Source organism: Suricata suricatta, chromosome 2 (assembly GCF_006229205.1).
Source record: "Suricata suricatta isolate VVHF042 chromosome 2, meerkat_22Aug2017_6uvM2_HiC, whole genome shotgun sequence".
NCBI classification, from domain to species: domain Eukaryota; kingdom Metazoa; phylum Chordata; class Mammalia; order Carnivora; family Herpestidae; genus Suricata; species Suricata suricatta.
Window position 1 is genome coordinate 148871209 of NC_043701.1, and position 21452 is coordinate 148892660.

Consider the following 21452-nt stretch of genomic DNA (forward strand, 5'->3'; position numbering starts at 1 on the left):
TTCCAATAGCATAAGATGTCTGCTCTGAACACTAAGCTGAAATGCTTTCTGGAGTCTGGACATGAGACATGACATGGGGAGAGGGGTGCATGGGGCTGGAGAGGCAGGGAATGGCTGAATGTGCAAAGGCTTGGAAGTTGTATGAAGGGTTTATTTTTCTTTTTGACCACAGAGCAATGACCAGACATTTAAAAGTGTTTCATACAGGAGTGTGGTGATCATAGTTGTGTTTGGAAAGACTACAAGAGATGATGCTAGCCTGAGTCAAGGTGGAGCAGTGGATGTAGAGACATGTAAACAAACCCAGATTTGGAGGAAGCAGGATAAAAAGGATGTAGAAGTTGGTTGGATGGGGATGTAGAGATTGGTTGTATGTGGAGATTGGTCCTATGGAGAGGGTGAGGGAGAGGCAGTGGTCAAGGGTGAAGCCCAGGCTCTGGCTTTGGCAATGAGTGGAAATTGGTGCTTTATACCTTCTCTAGAGTAGAAGACACAATGGAAGGAATAGTATCAAGGGTGGCTTTTTATGTTGAAGTGCTTGGGTAACTGTGTGAAGTTAGAGTGGGAAGCTGAGACTCTCCTGACCCCTAGTTCAAGGCTGTTGACTTTATTGCATGCCTCCTAACTCTTGTCAATCCAGGAAGCCACTAGGTATGAAATTGTGAAATACATATATAGACGCTCTTGAGAAGCAGACTGCATGCCCTGGTCCCTGTCACTGGAGAGCCCACAGTCAGGGCAGCCCCAGTATTGGGAAGACACTGCAATAAGGTGGAACCCAAACCTGGATAGTGACTTCTGTTGTAATCTAATTAAATTGGGAGAGCAGGAGAGGCTGGATTTGATCCTGCCAAGATGGGGTTAGGAGAGCACCATAGATAAGGGGAGCTGTGCCAACACTGCAGGGTGGTTTGCTGAGAGCAGAAGAGTAGAGGGCCAGGCCAGAACAGCCAATTGTCTGGGATATTAAGGCTCAGGAAAATGCCAGGGAGAGGTGGAGGGGCATCCTTTTCTCCAACCTGTTGGTAGGGTTCCATGAGGTTAATGACCTGCTCAAGGTCACATAAGAAGTGTAGAGCCATGAATTGATAACCCTGACTCTATGGCTCTTTCTTCTGCTCTGTGCCTCCTGATATCAAGTAGGAACTCAGGTGCAGTTTAAGCAACAGTCAAAACTGTCCAGGTGTGGGCAGGTGGGGGATGCCTAGACAAGGAACAAAGAGAAAGTTTATTCTTGTCACTCTGAAGTAGTCATTGGCACCATGCAAGGCCCTGGCCACCATCAGGAATATCCCTCATGAAGAGAGAAAGGAGTTGTATAAGACTTAATTCCAGGGAATAGTGTTGAGGGCACAGCAGGAAGAACGGTCACACAGCACTGCACGGGAACAGGCTGGCCTCTGGCAAGCAGAACCCAGCCCAAACAGTCATAAGTCAGCCTGGTCTGGTCTGGTGTGAGACCCAGTCCTGATGCTCCCTCCTCATATTTGATTCAGGATCTGTTCTTGGCCCACTGCAAAGCTAGTCTTGAGTAAAAGTTGATCTAGAAGCAACAGTGCACCAGCTCCAGGGGTTTTGTTGATGTTTATGGAATCTGTCTTTTCCCTTTTGACCTGTATTCACTCTGGATTGCAGACCTGCTCCATCCCGACAGGCTAGGCTGGAAGCACTTAAGAAGAAGAGATCTCAGCTGGACTCTTCCTCTCCTTGCAGCACTGGGAGAGAAGGAAGTCTGCTCCCCCAGCAGTCAGTCAGCCTCTTGGTGGCTCAGCTGGAGGGGGAAGTCTAGGCAGGGGTTGTGTGGGGGTGCAATTTGGCTTAACTAAACCTTATGGGCCCTAAGAACAGGGAAGAAAGCAAGATTGGAATGTGGGGAGTGGGTGGGGAATGACTTGTCTGCCCCAGTTTCTCATCTGCCAGGACTGTAACTGATGCATTAGCTGTTACCAGGTAGCATTAATTGACATCCAAGGTCACTGCATCCCCTCTCCATGCTTGAATAAACTCACTGCCCACAGACTGGCAGCAATTCTGTGCTCACAGTCTGATTGCAGACCTAATAGGCAGGAACATTGGCTAGCCTGACAAGGGAGATACTCCTGGCTGGATGCAGGACTTCTCCAGCTATCAAGATATCCTGGGACTCCATCTTCAAGGCGCTTTTGGACCATGTAGAAGGAGCACAGACAAGCACACCAACTTAGTCCACCACAAACGGCTGGGCAGCGCCCCTAAAAAAATGAGTCAGGGTTCTCCCACGCAGCATCTGGGGGTGGAAGTGAGCAATGTGAATATTTTTTTGTGTGTGCTAAAATTTGCTTTTTGTCTTGGGAAAAGAACCTCAGGCTTCTTCGATCCCTTTCTATCATGTATCCTTGGCAGCTCTGGGAGATATTTTCCCTATTAAACAAACCAACAGCTGCTGGTTTTGGCTACAGTTTGCTTTGCTCAGTTCTTGGGCGGAAAGAAGATGCTCAGCTGTCCTCAAGAGTTATCAATGGAAATCAAAATAGAAAACACAGAACAGATGGGCCTCGAAGATGGAAACCCTGAAGGGTGCTGTGGGTTCCCATCCTCAGTAGAAAGCTGCAAATACTCAATGGTTATAGGGTTCTCCTCCTCCTGCCCAGGCCTGGCCTTGGGTGCTCACCTCCATACTGTATGGATGTGTGGTGTTCCTCCCCTCTGACCTTTCAGGACAGGGGACATAGGTAGAGTGGCAGATTTCTGTGAGGAGACGGTGAGCAAAGCCACTGGGATATATCCTGGATCAAAACCCATCACATCACCAATTTTACTGTAGGTGACTCATTTCTTCATGTATTGATTTTTCCACCTCTGGGTTCTGATCTGAACCAACCAAACAGCAGTTAATATCTGTATTATTATTTGCTGTGTGCCAGGCACTAGATTACAAATTTGCAAGGTCACACTTACTCCTTGCCTTATTCTTGTGCTATACTCTTTTTATTGATTAGCAAATTGAAGCTCGTGGGGCACCTGGTGGTTCAGATGGTTGAGTGTCTGACTCTTGGTTTCAGCTCAGGTCATGGGTCATGGGATGAAGCCTCATGGAGCCTGCTTAGGATTATTTCTCAATGTCTTCCTCTGCCTCTCCACCTCAAAAAATAATTGAAGCCCAGACAAGCCAAATAATTTACTCAAACTCAGAGTCAATATTGGCATTCCTGCTTAGTCCGACCACCAAAAATACTTAAATACATACATTGCCTACCTGAGAAGACTGATGCCATTAATTCAATACAAATAAGAAAATGCATAACAGCGCACACACACACACACACACACACAGAGGAAATTGTACTCAGCAGAAATATATGTCCATTTATCCCATAGTCAAGGAAATGAACATGAAGATGGCCACATAATCAAAGATCCCCAAACATTGGGGGAAATCAGCATCATTAGAGGGACATCAAATTACCTCAAAATTACATTGAAATTATAATTATATGAAGGAGATGTTGCCCTAGGAAGCAAAGTTTAGAGCATCAGGAAATTCTTTAGAATCAGTATAATTAATGTTGACATATGAAATAATGTTGAAGAAATTTAATTTATATATAAACGAAAACAAAAATCTTAGAGATCTGGAGAAAAAATAAGAGAAATGAAATAAAAAACTGTACTAATGGGACACCTGGGTGACTCAACCGTTTAAGCATCTGACTTCAGCTCCAGTCATAATCTCACGGTTTGTGGTTCAAGCCCCGCATCCAGTTCTGTGCAGACAGCTGAGAGCCTGGAGCCTGCTTTGGATTCTGTGTCTCCCTCTCTCTCTCTGCCCCTCCCCCACTCGTGCTCTGTCTCTATCTTTCACTCTCAAAAAATATATAACTGAAATTTGAATTTGTAGGCAAAGGATGGCAACAAAGACTTCTTCCAAAATGTAACCCCAAAAGACAAAGAACCACAACATATTAATGAAGACATAGTAGGTTTATCAAAGAGTTTCAAATCCTGTCTAACTAAACTCGCAAAAGGAGAGAAAAACAAAACAAGGGCTTGAAGGGAAGAAATAAATAAGACAATTTTTCAGAAAGGAAGACATGAGTTCTCAAATTGAAATAGCCCACTGAGTATTAGGTAGGAAAAATGTAGTGGGTATGACACAGGCATGCACTGTGGTGACATTTTGGAAAACTAACGATGACGAAAGTGTCTTAAAGGCCAACAAAGCTGAGTGAAAGGGAAGATAGTGTCTCTAGAAAGAAATGAACATCAGTTTGGAATCCAACTTCTCAAAAGCAGGAGAGGATTTCTGAAAGCAATGAACCAATATTTTCAAAGCCGTCGGTATGTGATTTTGAATTACAACTCTATTTTAAGAAAAAAAAAAGAAATACAAGGGTGAAAATCTTTTCCTAAAGCTCTTTAAGGACTCAGAAAGTTTGCCAATCAGAAACTCTATCCAATGTCTAGAGAATCTATTCCAGCAAAATAAGTAAAATGACTGATAATTAAATCGAGAAAGATTGGCCTATGTGGAGTAGCACTTAGCCAAAGAAATGCAGGAGTATTAATATGAATATTTATTAATATTAAGTGAGTCTTGATTTTTGAAATAGTTAATGATAATAAAAACTCAGATCCATTATCCCTAAATGATCTCAGAGTAATTCAGATTATGGAAGAAAAGAAAAGCTTCGCATGTTAGAACTTTTAGTGGCAACGGCACTTTCCTCATCTCTTTGAACAAGGGCACTCACATTTTCACTTTGCACTTGATACCACCCCTGTCACCCACATAGGAGAGTGGAGATTTCTTTTGCTAAGGAAACTGGGACAAGAGGCTGCATCTATGGAGACATCGGGCACACAAGAAAATTGGGTGATGACGGAGGAATAAAGTGAGTTGCTAACAACTGATTTAGACATATCCCAGACTCCCCGTGAGGTGGTGGGAGGCAGTAGGGTCTTTCCCTAGAACAACTGAAACATTCAGGGAAAAAGAACTACACATCCTGACATGTGAAGGTCACTAATGTCGTTGCTGATGGGCATTCCACCAACCTGTGGTGAAACTCCAATGCAATGAGCTCTCCCATGCACGTTGTCATCACCTCCAGAAAAGACCCGGTGTTCAGGGGTTCATGCAGTCACTCCCATTTCCCCTTCTGCCTCTTGATATGGGAATTATGTCCATTTGAATTTAATATAATAATTAATATACTTTGTGTCTCAGGTTCTGTTTTCTTCACAAAATATTTTATGATGTATCATAAAATATTTGTATCAACAACATCATTGTTGTTGACTTATGAACATTTTTCCATGCCCATCCCCGCTACTAGGCTGCAAGCTCTCTGAGGACAGACAGGAGCCATTCCTGTCCATTATGTCTGCAGAGTCTCATACTGTGCTTTCCCCAGATGGTCTCTCAGTAAATTGTTTTGGGTGAAGAATGTGAAGAGACTTTGTAAACCGTATATTGAGATGAACAAAAGGACAGCTTCTAATGACAGAATGGATAGAAAGCAGATTCCAAGGAAGCCTCTGATTACAAGGTACCGATTCCAAGAGGGACGAGTGACAGATATGATATCTGGGTCCACATCCCCTCCCCAGCATCCCGGGAAACCTGAGGAATCATGCAGGATGGGTGACTGTGTGATTTCTGAGCTGGAGTGGAGCAGAAGCAAAGGTGGAAACAGCCTTTTCTCTTCTCCTCTCCCCGATGCAGGCACGAGTGGGACCCATGTTGTTTGGCTTGATTTTAAGGTTCCTATTGTCCCTACATTTCCTTTATCTCTTGTGTCAGCCTTGAGAATAAATATCTTGGTCACACTCTTCACCAAGTTCTTCCAGGGAAAGGACCTGGCTGCAGGAACCAGACTTCAAATCATTTTCCAGGAGCTGAAGGAAGGCTTTTCCTGCATTTTTCCAGCCAAAGGATTAGAGAAAAGATGTGGATCACAGAGTTACATCAGTCAGTGTAAGGAAGAATTCTGAGACTTTCTCTAAGACTCACAGGAAGGACTGTTTCTCTTCATACAGAAGCCACCCTTTGCTTTCCATGTGGAGCCTGGCTCACGTCATCAGAAGCTCTGGACAGAGAAACCAGTGGCCTTGCTTGCTCAAGTGGGTTATTCTAAAGAGTGATCTACAGGAAGAAAATTAAACCCTTTATTTCTATTATCGCTTCCTGGGAAATGGTAAGAAATGTTGCTTTTAGAGCCTTTATTTCCTCCATGAGAATCACTTTTTCCATTTGGAAGACATCTCCACCTCTCCAGGCAGCTATTTCTCTAAGTAACCATTTATTTCCCAACGACCTCAGACTGAAAGTATCTTGTGGCTTTAGCATACCTATTTGCCTTGTCCCTGGTCACCATGGATGGAGCGTTAAAGAGCATGGCATGCTTTCCAAGTTTGAGATAGCACCCTGCTGCCCACAGGGGGAAGTAGCATACTTCTCCAGAAGGAGGTAGAGCATGGATTGTGGTTGTTCCTAGGATCAGATACAGGAAGCTTAAAAGAGAAATTCCGTGTCCGGCAATGATGCAAACAACTAAAATTTGTATTCAAGGTAAAAACTGAGAACAAGGAAAAACCACAGGAGACCTGCCACTTTCTGGGTGGATGGTGCCCTCCCCACAAATGTCAGCCATCCTCTGCCACTGGACGTCCAATAGGACCCTTCACAGTGATCTATTTCTGCTGGACAACTGGGTCTAGACACAGATTTAGGGCCAGCTAGAGGAAATGTGACTTCCTCAGACTTCCTGTGCAAGTGACATCACCAGCAGGGAGCTGAATGGAACGGCCTCCCTCTGGTCTCTCAAAACGGTTTCTCTGGATCATATTCTTGCCATATCCCATTCTCTTCTTTGTGTTCTATTGCTTTAATTCATTTACTGGTTCTCAAAAGTTCTGTTACCTACTAGAAACTTTCACGTATATTATCACTGTCCTTCCTGACAGACTCCACATGAGACTTTGTATTTTATCTTCACTATGTTTAGACAAGGCTTAGCTTGTGGGAGGCAAGAAATACACATACGGAAATAAATAAGAGGCTCCGCACACCAGAATTCTGCTTCCAGCTCCGTCTCTGACCATTCCAGCCCTCTGACCAAAGAGGTTGCTTAAATTCCTTTTTGTGAGGAGAAATGGAACCCAAGCACATGTTCAGACTCTTTGTGGGGGAGGAGGATCCTCATTGCAGAAAGCAGAGTCTGGGTCTTGGTTTAAAAATACAACAATGGAAACTTTAAGGACTCCAGAAGGAAGTGGACTATAAAGCAATTCAGTTCTTCAGAAAATTACTACATTGAGTTTATACTGAATAACTCAGTAAGTTAATACAGGTTCAAGGGAAAGAAATAACTATTCCTTCTAAAGTTACAGAGACAAACTTTTGTATACCTTGCTTGTTTTGCACTAACTCCTTTTATCCAATCTAATGGGTTGTATTTTTTAAATTTAAATGCCTTTATTCATTCATGTGGTAAATTACATTGAATATCTGACTTACAGTCTGTTGAACTTAGCTAAGAAATTTGCATCTCTTTAATACATGTATTGAAAAGTAGAAAAAGCCAATTTAATGGGCATAATTAACTAATTTCACATATATTCTGAAGCCTGGGAAATGGTTGAGTTACAGATGAGCAATAAGGATGGGCACATGATGGGTAAGGGAAATTCAGGTGTTCTATAGGGCTTAATGCAGAAGAAGCATTTCCACTGTTATGTTAACAACTTGCTCTCTGCCAATCTTTAAAGTAACCAATTTCAAATCTTCCTGCTTCTGGAGATGAGGGTGCCTCTTTAAATTTCTCCAACTTAAGAGTTTTTCTAGCAGTGTTTTAGTTGCTCACTATTCTTTCAAGGCTCAGTTGCCTTCAGGTCTTTGGTTTTTGAATTTTTCATCTGTCTCAGAGTCTCCAGTGTGAGCAGATACACACTATTCTGAGGTGTGTGCTGTGGGGCAGGGGGAGATGCCAAATCTTGGTTCTTGTCCCTTCTTGCTTTCTGCTTTGCAGCCTTCCTAGCTTCGTATTTTCTTTGCCTTTTAAGAGGTGCTTTTGATAATGGCTTATCATTTCCTGGTTGTGATTTCTAATTCAGCAGCTGCTTCTTCTTAGAGAGCTTGGAATTGGTGATTGGTTTGCCTTTTAAACCCAAGAGTCTATCAACCACTGCAAATTTAGATTCTTCATTGGGTACATCACTTTTAATTGCCTCGTAAGTTACTATTTTTGCTGGAAATAGCCTCTCCAGAATTGGCTGGCAGGACAGGGCTGGCATAATGCCAAAGCTTGTACCCATTATTAACATACAATCTGGGAGCATGCCTAGCAGTTAAAATGTGCTCTCCATCTGGGCACCAAGCAAAATATGTAGGATCAGAGGCTGCTGGTTTAGAAGTAGGTTTGTATTTTTCCTTAACATTCCATGATTGTATTTGTCCATCAGGTTTTTAAATACAGCTAACCTTAATATATGGCCACACGGACTAAATATGTTAAAGCATTGATATACAGTCATGAGGACTAAATACATTAGATGCTAGAGCACTCACTTTGCAGTCAAACACAGGATCACATTTCAAGTTGAAAATCATTTCTCTGGCAGGCATAGAACCATAAATAGCATAAAACTCAGTAGAACTAGAATTCTAAATTTCATCGTAAATGGGGCCACTTTTTGGTAATTGAACAAATTCCAGCGCTTTCTTCATTTGCTGCAAGGTAATGCAACATTTGTTCTGTGTATCAGGAAGTATTTTTCTTGTCAAGTCTGTTATAAGTATTCCAACACAGCAGTGCTTTTTATTCCTTAGTTTCCTAACATCAAGCCCAGAGGAACTTACTGTGACACCTTGGACCATCACCACCACAGAACCTGTACCCTCATCTGCCAGTAGAAGCGTGGATGCCTCCATCTTCTCCTGGGAAAGTTATATTCATTTTCAATGACCTTTAATGTCGAAAATCATTCTACTGCTGCTGAGTCTGTTATCTTAATGACTTGGAAGAGATCAGAATGTGGGTCTCTTTAGTGCTGTGAACACCATGACCTTTCTTACTTCTATTGTCCCTTGGGCTGAGTCACGTTGTCTCTTTATGTATCTACTTCCTTGTTAGCCTTCAAGCTTTAGTGGAAGAATTGTCCTTTCAAATTAGCATCACCCAGAAAATGTCTCATTGCCTTCTTAGTCATTACTTCCTTCATGGTCATTATTTTTCCTTAGTTATGTGTTTGTTTGTCCTTAGTTATGTGTTTGTTTGTCCATTGTCGGTCTTCCTCAGCAAAGTGTAGACTCTGTAAGGGAAGGGAACTCTTTAGTCTTACTTTATCACTGATTCCCAGCCCCTTGTACAGAGCCTGGCACAACATAAGTGTTCAATATATATTTGTGAAATGAATTAATTTTTGCCCCTTCCCTTAGTAGCTGTTGAATGAAGAATAAATAAATGAATGGATCAAGAAATACACATTTCTGTTGTTCGTACTGCTGCAAATGCCCTCTGAGCAGCCTCTGTAGCAGCCTTTGGGCAAGAGAACACCTTTTCCTGATCTTTCCTCTTGGTTCTGTGTATGTGGCAGCACTGCTTAGAAGCAGGTTTCCTTTGGTCACTGCCAGGACAAGAATTAATCATTTGTATGTAGAAGACATCATTGCTGTGGAATCTTGAAATATCTTTCAGTTTGATTTTTTTACTGGGAAAGAAGAGCCTATAGATGTGAGGCCCTGAATCAGAGAGAAAGTTCTGATTTTCCTTGTCCATGGTTTAGACTGAAATAAAAGACTGCTCTCCTGTCTTTTCAGAGCCCCTCTCACCCGTGCTGGGCACCCAGCTTTGCCCATGGAAGGAGCCATCTGGGCACACCAGGAAGGGTCAGTATTCATAATTCTTTATCCAGGTGCTCTGTGCAATGTTGAAACAAGCCTTCTCCATGGGAACCCTCTCTTCCTTTAAGAGTCAGAGTCCTGGTTTGTGTCCTGAAGCTACTTCACACGTTCATGCTTTTAGCCCCTTTGGTGTAACTCATCACTGGTTCAAACTTGGCACATTTAATATATCCATCTGAGTAATTCGTTGGTTTTAAGTTTTGAAACTATCTGAAAAATACAACACGGTGCTAAAACGTGTGTGTGTATGTGTGTGTTTTTGAAAGAGCATGTGGGGAAATCCCTTTTTTCATGGTTATTTATAACCCTTCCCAGGCTCTAAAAGGACAACAGCCATAACTCTTACCCATCCAAAAAAGTGCTGAGAACAGCACTTCCTTATTTTATGCACCTCCTTGCTCTTAAGTGCTCTCTGTTTGGATTTCTGATCTGATAACTGTATCTAAAAATTGAGTTTTACTGGAATTTTGTGCTTGTCAGAGCTTTTTCTTCTGGCCAGACGCTTCACCTCTGTGGTTGCTCCTCCTGCTCTGTACAGATGGACTAAAGCGGTGCCTGCTGCAGGGGGTGGTTCCCACTCTGGTCTGGGACACCGATTGTCACGTGACTAGGGCCTCTCATGCACAGTTCTCCAGAAGACTTTAACACCACAGAAGAAATGGGCCATGCAGGCTCTTGCACCTTCTGGTACCTGGCTGTCCCTCTCACTTCATCCCCTGTCACTTGGCAGAACTGGATGCCCAGAGGTGCTGTATAAATATTTGTCAAATGAATATCCCCACCTCTACCCTCTGTTCTTTCTGCTACCCAAGTCCTTAAGATTCTCCAGTTATAGCTTGGTCTGTCATGGGTAGGAGCTCTTCTGTCTTCCCATCTTGCTTTAGCATTACATTTTTTCTAGTTTCACAATGGTGAGTTAGGCCCATGTGTTTACCTTTGAGATGAAGAAATTGAAAAAAAAGTCTGCAGGGGACCAGAGGATTGAAAATGGTATCCTATCTAGTCCTGAGATATAAAGGAAGTTTTGGACAAGAGGAAACCTATGGCATTGGAACTAGTAGTTTCCAAATTTCCAGGATTTGGCACTGGGAGAGAAGGGCCAGGCAGCTGAGAGTGGCTGGACTGGGAGTGCTGGGGGCTGTGTGGAAAGCAGGGTTGGAAGGAAGGACTTTGGGGGGCCTGCTAATGCCCTGATGAACTTCCCTTTGCTCAGCCTGTGTGCAGAGGAGAAGGAAGATGTGCCTGCAGGCTCTGGGCCTGAGTGATCAGGGCACAATGAATCTCCACTGACTCTGGACAGCACAAGCCCGGAAATACAGACCCAATGACTTGGCCATGGAGTGAGCTCCTAATCCTCCTGGAAGCTGAGGCAGGATGAGCTAGGGCTGTATCTTTGCAACAGGAAAGATGATGAAAATTTACTCTTAAGTGGGAAAAAATAAGTAAAATTATACGTATGTGTCTACAGTGAGTGTGTATGCCCATGCACACACATACACACTTAGGGGAATAATCGCCCCCACATTTTCTTACAGGTCTTATCTTATTTCTCATTCCATGTTTATAGTCCAGTTCCCTACTGAGAGGCTGGCTGATTTCTGATGGCCCGGTGGTCTGTGTTCTGGAAAGCCAAACCCGTCATTCCTGCCATACATTCTATATCCCATTTCCTTTCCAGGGAGTTACCATTTCTGCTCTGCAGCCAGTCAGCTTGCTAGGTTGACTATAGTCTCTTGAAAGAATCAGTATCTTCTTTGTGAGATATTTGTACTCCACTGAACATGGTTTGACACAAAAGCATTTGATTGACAAACTGATTAACTTTTTTAATTTTAATTTTTTAAAAGTTTATTAATTTGAGAGAGACAGAGACAATGTGAGTGAAAGAGGGACAGAGAGAAAAGGAGAGCTAGAGAATCCCAAGCAACCTCTGAACTACCAGTTGGGGCTTGAACTCACGAACTGTGAGATCATGACCTGAGCCAAAACCAAGAGTCGGATGCTAAACCAGCTGAGCGACTGACATGATTTTTGTAATTGACAACTGACAATTAATGTATTCATTATGTCAGTAGAAGTCTCTGGGGTTTTCCCACTTCTTATGGACTTGCAGAAAGACCGTTGGATTTTCTTTTAAGGTCTAAAGGGACCTGATTTTAGCTGCCATGTGCCTGATCTCTTTCTTTTGGCCTCTGCATAGCCCCTGGACTGTGCTTGTCGAAAGGCAGGGAAGGCAGTCTAGCCATTCTGGATCTGGGCCACAAGAGATACCAGGCCCCGAAGACTCAGCCAGAGGTTCTAAGAATACTCTGGGAAGACTGGCACCCAGCCAGCTGTTTGCCTGACTTGGCTGTAGTCCCAGCTTGTCTTTGAGGTATTCAGAAAGTGTGGCATGAATGCCTGTCACCTGGCCCCCATGTGGGAAAATAAAATGTATCATTTCTCAGGGACAGTTTTGAGTGTCACTCAAGTGGCCTCAACAAAAAGTATACTCATCTATCTGCCCCTAGAGTGTCTCCCACCCCTAAATACTTTTAGGACAATTGAAGGCATCCTGGGAGGCTGAGGGGGATCAGGAAGTACTCTCCAGAGGGCACAGGGACAACCAGACAGTGATCCTGGTTCTGTTTTCTTCTATAAAGAAAGTAGACATCACCAGGTTTCACACCATCCTAAGGCAATCATGATTAATATTTTAGAACCCACATTTCATGTATCTTTTTAAGCATTTGTATACAGGTCTAGAGAAAGAAAAAGATATATGTCTATCTATTATCTATCTATCTACCCATCTATCTAACATCATCATCATCTATGTATTATCTATGTATGTATCTGTCATGTAGCTACCTATCTGTCTATTATCTATTCATCTGTTTATCATCTATCATTCTATCTATAATCTATCTTTTCATCTATTTATCATCTATCTTTCTATCTGTCCATACATATATGAAGTGTATGTTTGGTATATATGTATGTATGCAAATATATACCTTATGACTTTATATAACTGGTTAGAGTTCATCTTCACAGCCAGTCTGCAAGGTGTTCTTATTCTTAACCTAATTAAAACAAAACACATTGAAGCCAGGATTGCTGAAGTGACTTGTACAGGACACAAGTCTGCTAAGTGTGGGAGCTGGGCTATGATGTCAGGTAGAGCTATCCAAATTCATCCACTCTTCCTACAGCCCTACAGCTCCCTTGCTTACCTACAAGGGTCCTCAGGTTATTGGAGTCCAGGAAAATCGTGAACCTGGACAGAGACTAACAAGGCTCTATTGCTACCACATTCAACATGATTGTGATTGATTTCATCTATACTTGATGTTCTTTTATGATTATGTTACTATTGCCCGTGACTTTGTTTATGTATTCTTTGTAAGCTTTTGTTTAGTCTTTTTTTTTAAATTCCCAAATTAGTTGTTCAATCACTTTTTTCTTATTTTAAAACACCACAGATTAGTTGTGTAAATAATGGATGTAGCCAAGGTTGAAGTTCCAACATTATAGATTAGTGAGAGTCTTCCTCAGCTATCAGTTTCTATCTCAGCTTCCTCCACAGAGGTAATTGTTGGAGTTTTGTCTGTTCCCTTCCAGATTTTTTTAAACCAATACAGAATTTTATTCTGTGGCTGGTTCAGTTATTTTTAGTCAGCTTTTTAAACTATAAAGATATTCAAAGACAAACAATGTCCTTGAATATGGTTTTAGATGTAGAACACAGTGATATGAAAGAGTTTCCTTTTCATTGATTATAGGTAATCTTTCCTATACGTAATTTCCTTTTTGATTCAGGGCATAGTTTAGAGATGATTTTTGAATTTTCAAATGGATGTTTTTTATCATCTTTTGGTTGTATTTGGCTTTATTGAATAATGACTATAAACATCTTGTGCAACCTCTGCTTCTGGAAGTTGATTTGTAATTCGTTACATGGTTTTCTTTTATAAATAGGAACTATGGGGGTGCCTGAGTGGCTCAGTCAGTTAAGTGTTTGACTTTGGCTCAGGTTATGATCTCACAGATGGTGGATTTGAGCCTCACATCAGGCTCTGTGCTGACAGCTCAAAGCCTGGAGCTTGCTTCCAATTCTGTGTCTCCCTCTCTCTCTGCTCTTCCTCTGTTCATACTTTGTCTCTCTCTCTCTCTCAAAAATAAATAAGAATTTAAAAAATAAATAGGAAACATAGAATAAGAAAAAATAATTCCCTGTAGGGCTGTAGCAGGTACCTTTCTATGTAGTCACAAAATCAAGTTCCCTGATTATATTATTAAAATCTTCTACACCTAAACTGAACGAAATATATTACAATTTTCTTCTCTGATTTGAGCTGCTTTTTAAAGGCCTTAAAAGTGTTTCCATAAAGTTTTATTTCATTTATTTATTTTACTCCTTGGTTATTTAGTACAAAAGGGTTAATGACTATTATACATTATGGGGCATTATTTTTTTATTATTGGTGTTTTATCATTAACTGTCTCAATGTAAAATTTTTGCCCTTGAATTTCACTTTACCTGGTTTTGATATAAACTAACACTGTTTCTTTTGTGTAATAGTCTATTATTATATTTTTACCCATCCCTCATTTCAACCCATCTTTGTTGTGTTTTTTATTTTGTGTATTTTTTGACTTTTTATTTTGAAATTCTTATAAATTCACTGGAAGTTGCTAAGATAATATAATTAGGCTCTCTGAACCCTTCTTGCAGTGTCCTCTAATGGTTACATCTTACGTACTCAAGGTCAGGAGACTGACATTGGTACAACATGTGTGTATCATTCTATGCCGTTTTGTCATGTGTGTCAAAATGATTCATGGAGCCACAAAGTCACTCAAGATACAGACCCAATTCATCACCACAAATGTCAACTTTGTGCTGAAGCTTTGTTGTCATATCTCCTCCCCTCTGTCCCACCATTTCTAACCCCCAACAGCCACTAACTGTTTTCCATTTTTATAATTTTGTGATTTCAAGAATGTTATATAAATGGAATCATACAGCATATGCATTTTTGGGGTTGATTTTGTTTCACAACACCCTTGAGATACATCTGCATTATCCGTGCCTCAATAGTTCATTGATTTGACTTGTTAAGTAGTATTCCACAGAATGGGTGTTCCACAGTTTGACCCTTCACTGGTTGAGGGACATTTGGGTTGTTGCCAGCTTTTGACTATTCCAAACAAAGCTGCTATGAACAATCACGTATAGGTTTTGCATGAACATAAGTTTTCATTTCATTGGGATGAATTCCTGAGAGTAGTAAAACAACTGTTTCATATGGTAAAAGTGTGTTTAGTTTTTCAAATATCTTGTCTTTTGAAGTGCCTGGGTGGCTCAGTCGGTTGAACAGCTGACTCTTGGTTTCGACTTAGGTCATGATCTCATGGTTTTGTGGGTTCAAGTCTTGCATTGGGCTCTATGCTGACAGTGCAGAGCCTGCTTAGGATTCTTTCTTTCTCCCTTTCTTTCTGCACGTCCCGCCACTTCACCCTATCTCTGTCTCTCTCTAAATAAATAAATAAACTTAAAAAAAAACTTGTCCTTTGCCCGTTTACTAACCAGAATTTTAAAAATTATTATTACTGTGGAGTTTTCAGAGTTCTCTATAAATTCTAGACATGAGGCCTTTGTCGGATATGTGGTTGGGAGATACTTTCTCCAAACCTGTCACTGTCTTCTCATTCTCTTAACAGAGACTTTCTTTCAAAGAGCAAATGTATGCAGTTTTGATGACATCTAGTTTATTGATTTTTTTTTCTTTTTTGGATCATGCTTTGGGTATCATGTCTAAGAAGTTTATATCAACCTCTGGATTCTTATCTTTTTCCTATGTTATCTTTTTTGTTTGTTTGTTTATTTTTGAGAGAGAGAAAGAGACAAGGCATGAGCATGGGAGGGGCAGAGAAAGAGGGAGACACAGAATCCAAAGTAAGCTTCTGGCTCTAAGCTGTCAGCATCGCTTGAACTCATGGACCTCGAGATCATGACCTGAGCCTAAGTCAGATGCTCAATTGACTGAGCCACCCAGCGCCCCTCCTATGTTACCTTCTAAACATTATAGTTTTAGTTTCTCATTTAAATCCATGATGCATCTTGAGGGAAATTTGTATAAAGGGTGATGTTTGATTTGAGGTTGTGTTGTTTGCCTGTAGCTGTGCAACCGCTCCAGTAGCAATATTGCTGGCTACCCACCCTCCACAGAACTGCTTTTCAGTTTTGTCAGAAATGTGTCAGTTCTATTCTGTGAGCCTGTGTTTTGACTTTTTATCCTGTTCCACTGATCTCTGTGTCTATCCCTTTGAAAATATAATATATCCCTGTCTAGTATCTATAAATTCTCCCACTTTATGTTTTGTTTTTAAAATTGTTTTAGTATTCTAGCTTCTTTCCATTTCTTACACACTTTCTTAACATTTTTTTAAAGTTTATTTATTTATTTATTTTGAAGGGAAGAGAGACAGAGACAGAGACAGAGACAGAGACAGAGAGACAGAGAGAATCCCAAGCAGGCTCCATACTGATAGCACAGAGCCCAATGTGGGGCTCAAACTCTTGAACCATGAGATCATGACCAAGAGCCGAAACCAAGAGTCAGAGTCTTAAACAATTGAGCCACCCAGGCACCCCCTTATACATTTTTTAATATGCTTGTCTATAGCTACAAAAATTCTTATTGGAATTTTGATAAGAATTTCATTAACTTTGCTTAGCAGTTTGGAGAGAGTCAACATCTTTTTTCAATCCATGGACAGTGTGTCTCTCCATTTAGTTAGATAAGCTTTTCATTTCTTTCATTTGTGTTTTGTAGTTTCTGTTAGATTTACAATGAATTGTCTCATTTTAGGGAGGAGCTATTGTAAAGTGTATTGTATTTGTGATTTTGGTTTCCACATGTTCATCGCTAATATATAAAAATATAGTTGATTTTTGTGCATTGATCTTTTTCCTTGACCTTGCTGAACTCACTTATTCTAGGATTGATCAGCTGATTGATTGATGGTGTGTTTAGACTGTTTACATTATAATAATTATTGATATATTAGGGCTTAGGTCTGCCATTTAAATTTTCTCTAATAGTTCTACTTTTTGTTTTCTTTTTATTCACTTTCTGTGAGTGACTCAAACATTTTAAAAACTTCAGTTTGACTTCCAGGGCACTTTTATTTAAAAAAATTATTTATTTATTTTTAGATAAAGAGAACTCACACACACCCTAGTGGGGGAGGGGCAGGGAGAGGCAGAGAAAGAATCACAAGCAGGTTCCATGCTCAATGTAGAGCCTGAGGAAAGGCTTGATATCATGATTATGAGATCATGATCTGAGCCAAAATCAAGAGTCAGACACTTAATTGACTGAGCCATCCAGATATCCCTTCCATGGTGCTTTGTGTGTGTGTGTGTGTGTGTGTGTGTGTGTGTGTGTGTGTGTGTCTTCTTATATATAGCTTTTTAGGTGATTGCTTGGGTATTGTATTATACATACATAGCTTTTCAGTCTACAGGTGGTGATATTTTAGTAGTTTGAGTGAGGTATAGAAACTTTTTCTCCCTTTATGTCTTTGTACCTTACATACATTGAGAGTTGCATTAGACATCATTACAAATTTGCCCTGTCCATCATAATTTAGGAAATTCAAGAGAAGGAAAGTTTATTTCATTTATTCATATTTTTGCTCTTTCTCTTTTTTCTTCCTGATGTTTCCGTATTCCTTTTTCTGTTCTTTTCTTTCTGTTTAGTAAAATTTATTCATTAGTCATTCTTTTATGGAAGGTCTACTGGTGACATATTCTCTTAGTTTTCTTTTATCTAAGAAGGTCTTGATTTCTTTTTTTTTCCTGAAGTATATTTTCACTGGGCATAGAATTCTGAGTTGACAGTTCTTTCCTTTCAGCACCTGGAAAATGTGCCACTTCCCGTCTGGCCTTTATGGTTTCTGATGAGAACTATCTACTCATTTGAATTGCTTTTTCCTCTACAGCTAACTGATCCTTTCTCTCTGGGTGCTCTTAAAACTTTCCCTTGGTTTTTGGTGTTCAGAAATTTGACTCTGATATATCTTGTGGATTTCTTTGGTTTTATTCTGTTTGAGGTTTGCTCAGTATCTTGAGTATGTAAGTTTATACATATTTTTTCAAATTTGGAAAGTTTTCTACCATTTTTCTTAGAATAATTTTTCAGGCCCACCCCCTTTCTCCTCTCCTTCTGGGTCCCTAATAACATAAATATTAGCATTTAAAAAAAAGATTTATTTATTTTTGGAGAATCCAAGCTAAGGACAAGTGAAAGAGAGGGACAGAGGATCTGAATCAGGCTCTGTGCTCACAGGCTGATAGCAGCAAGCCCAATGTGGGGCTTGAACTCATAAATGGCAAGATCATGACCTGAACTTAACTCAGTCGCTCAGCTAACTGAGTCACCCAGAAAACCCTAAATATTGGCTTTTTAGTTATAATCCCACATGTCCCTGAGTCCTTTTTCATATTTTTTCATGTATTTTCTTTCTGTTATTCAGATTGGATGATTTCTATTTTATTTTCATGTTCACTGATTTTTCTCCTCTTTTTTTTTCCATTCTGTTGAAAACATCTATTGCATTTTCATTTTTGTTTTTTTAGTCTTTTTAGTTAAAAATTTCCATTTTGTTCCCTCTATCTTTTGTTTTTTTGTTGGAAATTGAAAAATGTTTTCATTGGTTTCACATTTCTTTGTGATTGCTAGTTGAAGCATTTTTATGGTGGCTGTATGAGGCCCTTGTCAGAATATTCCAACTTCTGTGTCATCTTCATTTTGGTGTTTATTGCCTGTTCTCACTCAAGTCGAGGTCTTTTCGCATCTTGGTATATTTGAATCCTGAACATTTTAGCTATTATGTTATGAGATCCTGGATATTTGTTAAATTCTGTGTTTTTGCTAGTCTCTTCTGATACCTTCCCAGCCGTGAGTGGGAAGGGTACCTCAGTACTGGTGGGGGGGTGTTGAAGGTCAGGTTTCTGATGTGTCTACTGATACTGGCAGTGGAGGGGGGAGCCAATTACTGCTCAGTGAAGATGGAAATCCAGGATGCTCTACTTTGCCACCATCCTGGAGAGGTTTGGGGGGAATCTTATTATACCCCAGTGAGAGTGGAAGTGTAGGCCCTCCACTCAGCCTTGCTGGTGGAGATGGAGAGGCAGCTGCGGTTTTCTTGGTGGTATTTGCCTGGAGTAGAATGGTTATTGTCATAAACTTTTCTTACCTGGTTAGGGCTCCCCAATTCTGGTCCTTTGACTGGAGAAGGCAAGCTTTTCGTGAGGGGCTATTTTTGTCTGTATCTGTTGGCATTTCCAGGTTACTATCTTCTCTAGTCCCCAGTCTGGGATATAAGAGGCCAAAAGAAAACCCAAGGAACTCCCAGCATATCATAATTTAGGTTCCAGCGTCCCTAGCCAGTCTTTTTTTCTCTCTTTACCTTTCAGTCTTCTTATGTTTGTTTTATAATGTCCAGGTTTTTCAGGAGTACTCAGCAGAAGGAATAGGAGTATGTATATCTACTCTGTCATTGTGAAAGTAGAAGTTCTCTCTCATTTTTTAAAAAATGTATTTCTTTTAGGCAGTTCACTACTCATTTTTAATTTTCTCCCATATGAATGTCTTTACATTTAGATAAGAAATTCAGCTTCCTCAAATTGATTTCAAATACTGATACAGAGCAATTAATTTCTTCCATTTTATTTACTATTTTGTACTTTGTAGTGATTTTTGGCATTTATTGATTAACTCAGGCACAATTTTATTTCTCTTTCCTGTGCCCCTGTCCTTCTTACCTGGATGTTCTGTTATGCATCTCCATTGCACCTGCAATGACTTATTATCTCAAGCGGTCCACAGCTAATAAGTGAACAGTTCTGCTCCTTTGTGAATTGTCTGAGATTCTGGGGCTCTTTCATCTAGGAACACAAAAGCTGTGGCTTCCCAACTAGGTTTTTAGAGGAGGTCCACATGCATGCACCTCTCTGAAAGAACATCCATCAGAAGGCTCAGTTGTGGAGGCAGGAAACAGAAGAGGTGAAACATGTCAACTGTAGGGAGATCTGAATATAGCTAGTCGTCTTCTCTGGGCATGACATCAATCCCCATGAGTTAAAACAATGACAGCACTTAAACCTCATGCCATTGGCATCTAATTCTGTTCCATATTATGTGAACCCTCTGGTCACAGCCCAAAGGAATCCTGGAGAGTCCCCTTGGGTAGGGAACATAATTTCAAAGATGGCCTTTTGGCCACAAGCTGGTTCTTCTTAAAAGGTGACATGAGGGCATGACCTAGAATCTCAAAGAATCTCAAGTGTCTGTCTTTTGCGGACAGGCCTTCCTTATCTATCATAATGGTTCGGTAGATGGAGATGGAGTGCCTGGGCCTGGAGCCACCTGGGCTGATAGGACATTGAGTTAATTATCTCCACCTGGTACTTGTCTGTCATTCCTGCTGTCTTCCAAAGTCACCTTATATTTAGATCTTAGCTGGTGAAGAAAAAAAAGAGCTGTGGAATTTTTATGTTTATTTATTTGTTCTTTATTATTATTTTTAAAATTTTGGACTTGTGACTAGTTTTAATTCTATTTTTTCTGAAGCTGCACCGCTTCTCAGAAGTCTGTGCCTCACAAGTCCAAGTATCCACCAAAGTTAGGTCAGATGCAGGATACTGAAGCAGCTGTGAGTGTACCCCATCTAAATGAACACTTGCTTAGCCTTTCTATCCCTCAATGTCTCCCTGGAGGAATGGTTGTCAGCAATCCCTGATTAACTAAGAAATTACATGAAAATGTATTCCAGCTTTAACAAGGGATCCATGAGTCTGTCCTGTTGGTCTGACACGGTGATCATTTTCCTGTTGGATGCTAACACACAAGAGAGTACTACTAAAGTGTGTCTTAAATGCAGTGAACCTTCTTCACATCTATAGAGTCCTAGTTTTAAACAGAAATATCTCACTTATGCATATAATATTAAGGTCCTGAAGAATTTTAGGACCTTAATGTCTTATGGTAATAGAACTCTAAGAAACTTGAGAGAGACCAGCCATCCTATTCTACAGTAGGAAAATCTCAGGTCCAGTGGGGTTCTTACTGGCCCAGAGTCTCCTGGCTCCTGTCCAGGTGTTTTTCTCCGCACCCAGGAGATCACCGACCTTTTGGTGCTAGCTGGCTGATTACAGAGCTTTGATGGGAGATGCTCACATTGGAGGGATGCCAATGGGGCAGTTTCACACCAAGAAAAAAGCTATTTTCATGTGCCTGGTCCTTCCCCTCTGAGCTCAGTCTCACACTGTTTTTTGTCCTTCACCAGAACTTTATCTTCAGAGCCATTTTATGGATTCTCATTCAGTGATTCAGCACATCGCTGTTGAATATTTGCTCATTCTTCCTTCTCCCTCCCTTCCTTCCACAATTTTCTTTAAAGCTCTCGAGGGCTGGAAATGCAGCAGTGAGCAAGACAGACCAAACTACTTTCCTCCTGAAGACTTGCATTCTAATTTTGAAAGACATAATATAAAGACATAAATGAGGAAAGTGTA

General features: G+C 40.7%; 1 pseudogene; it reads right to left on the reverse strand.

The window, feature by feature from the left end:
- Positions 1 to 7858: 7858 nt before the first annotated feature.
- Positions 7859 to 8911, reverse strand: LOC115276181 (annotated as a pseudogene).
- Positions 8912 to 21452: the final 12541 nt, after the last annotated feature.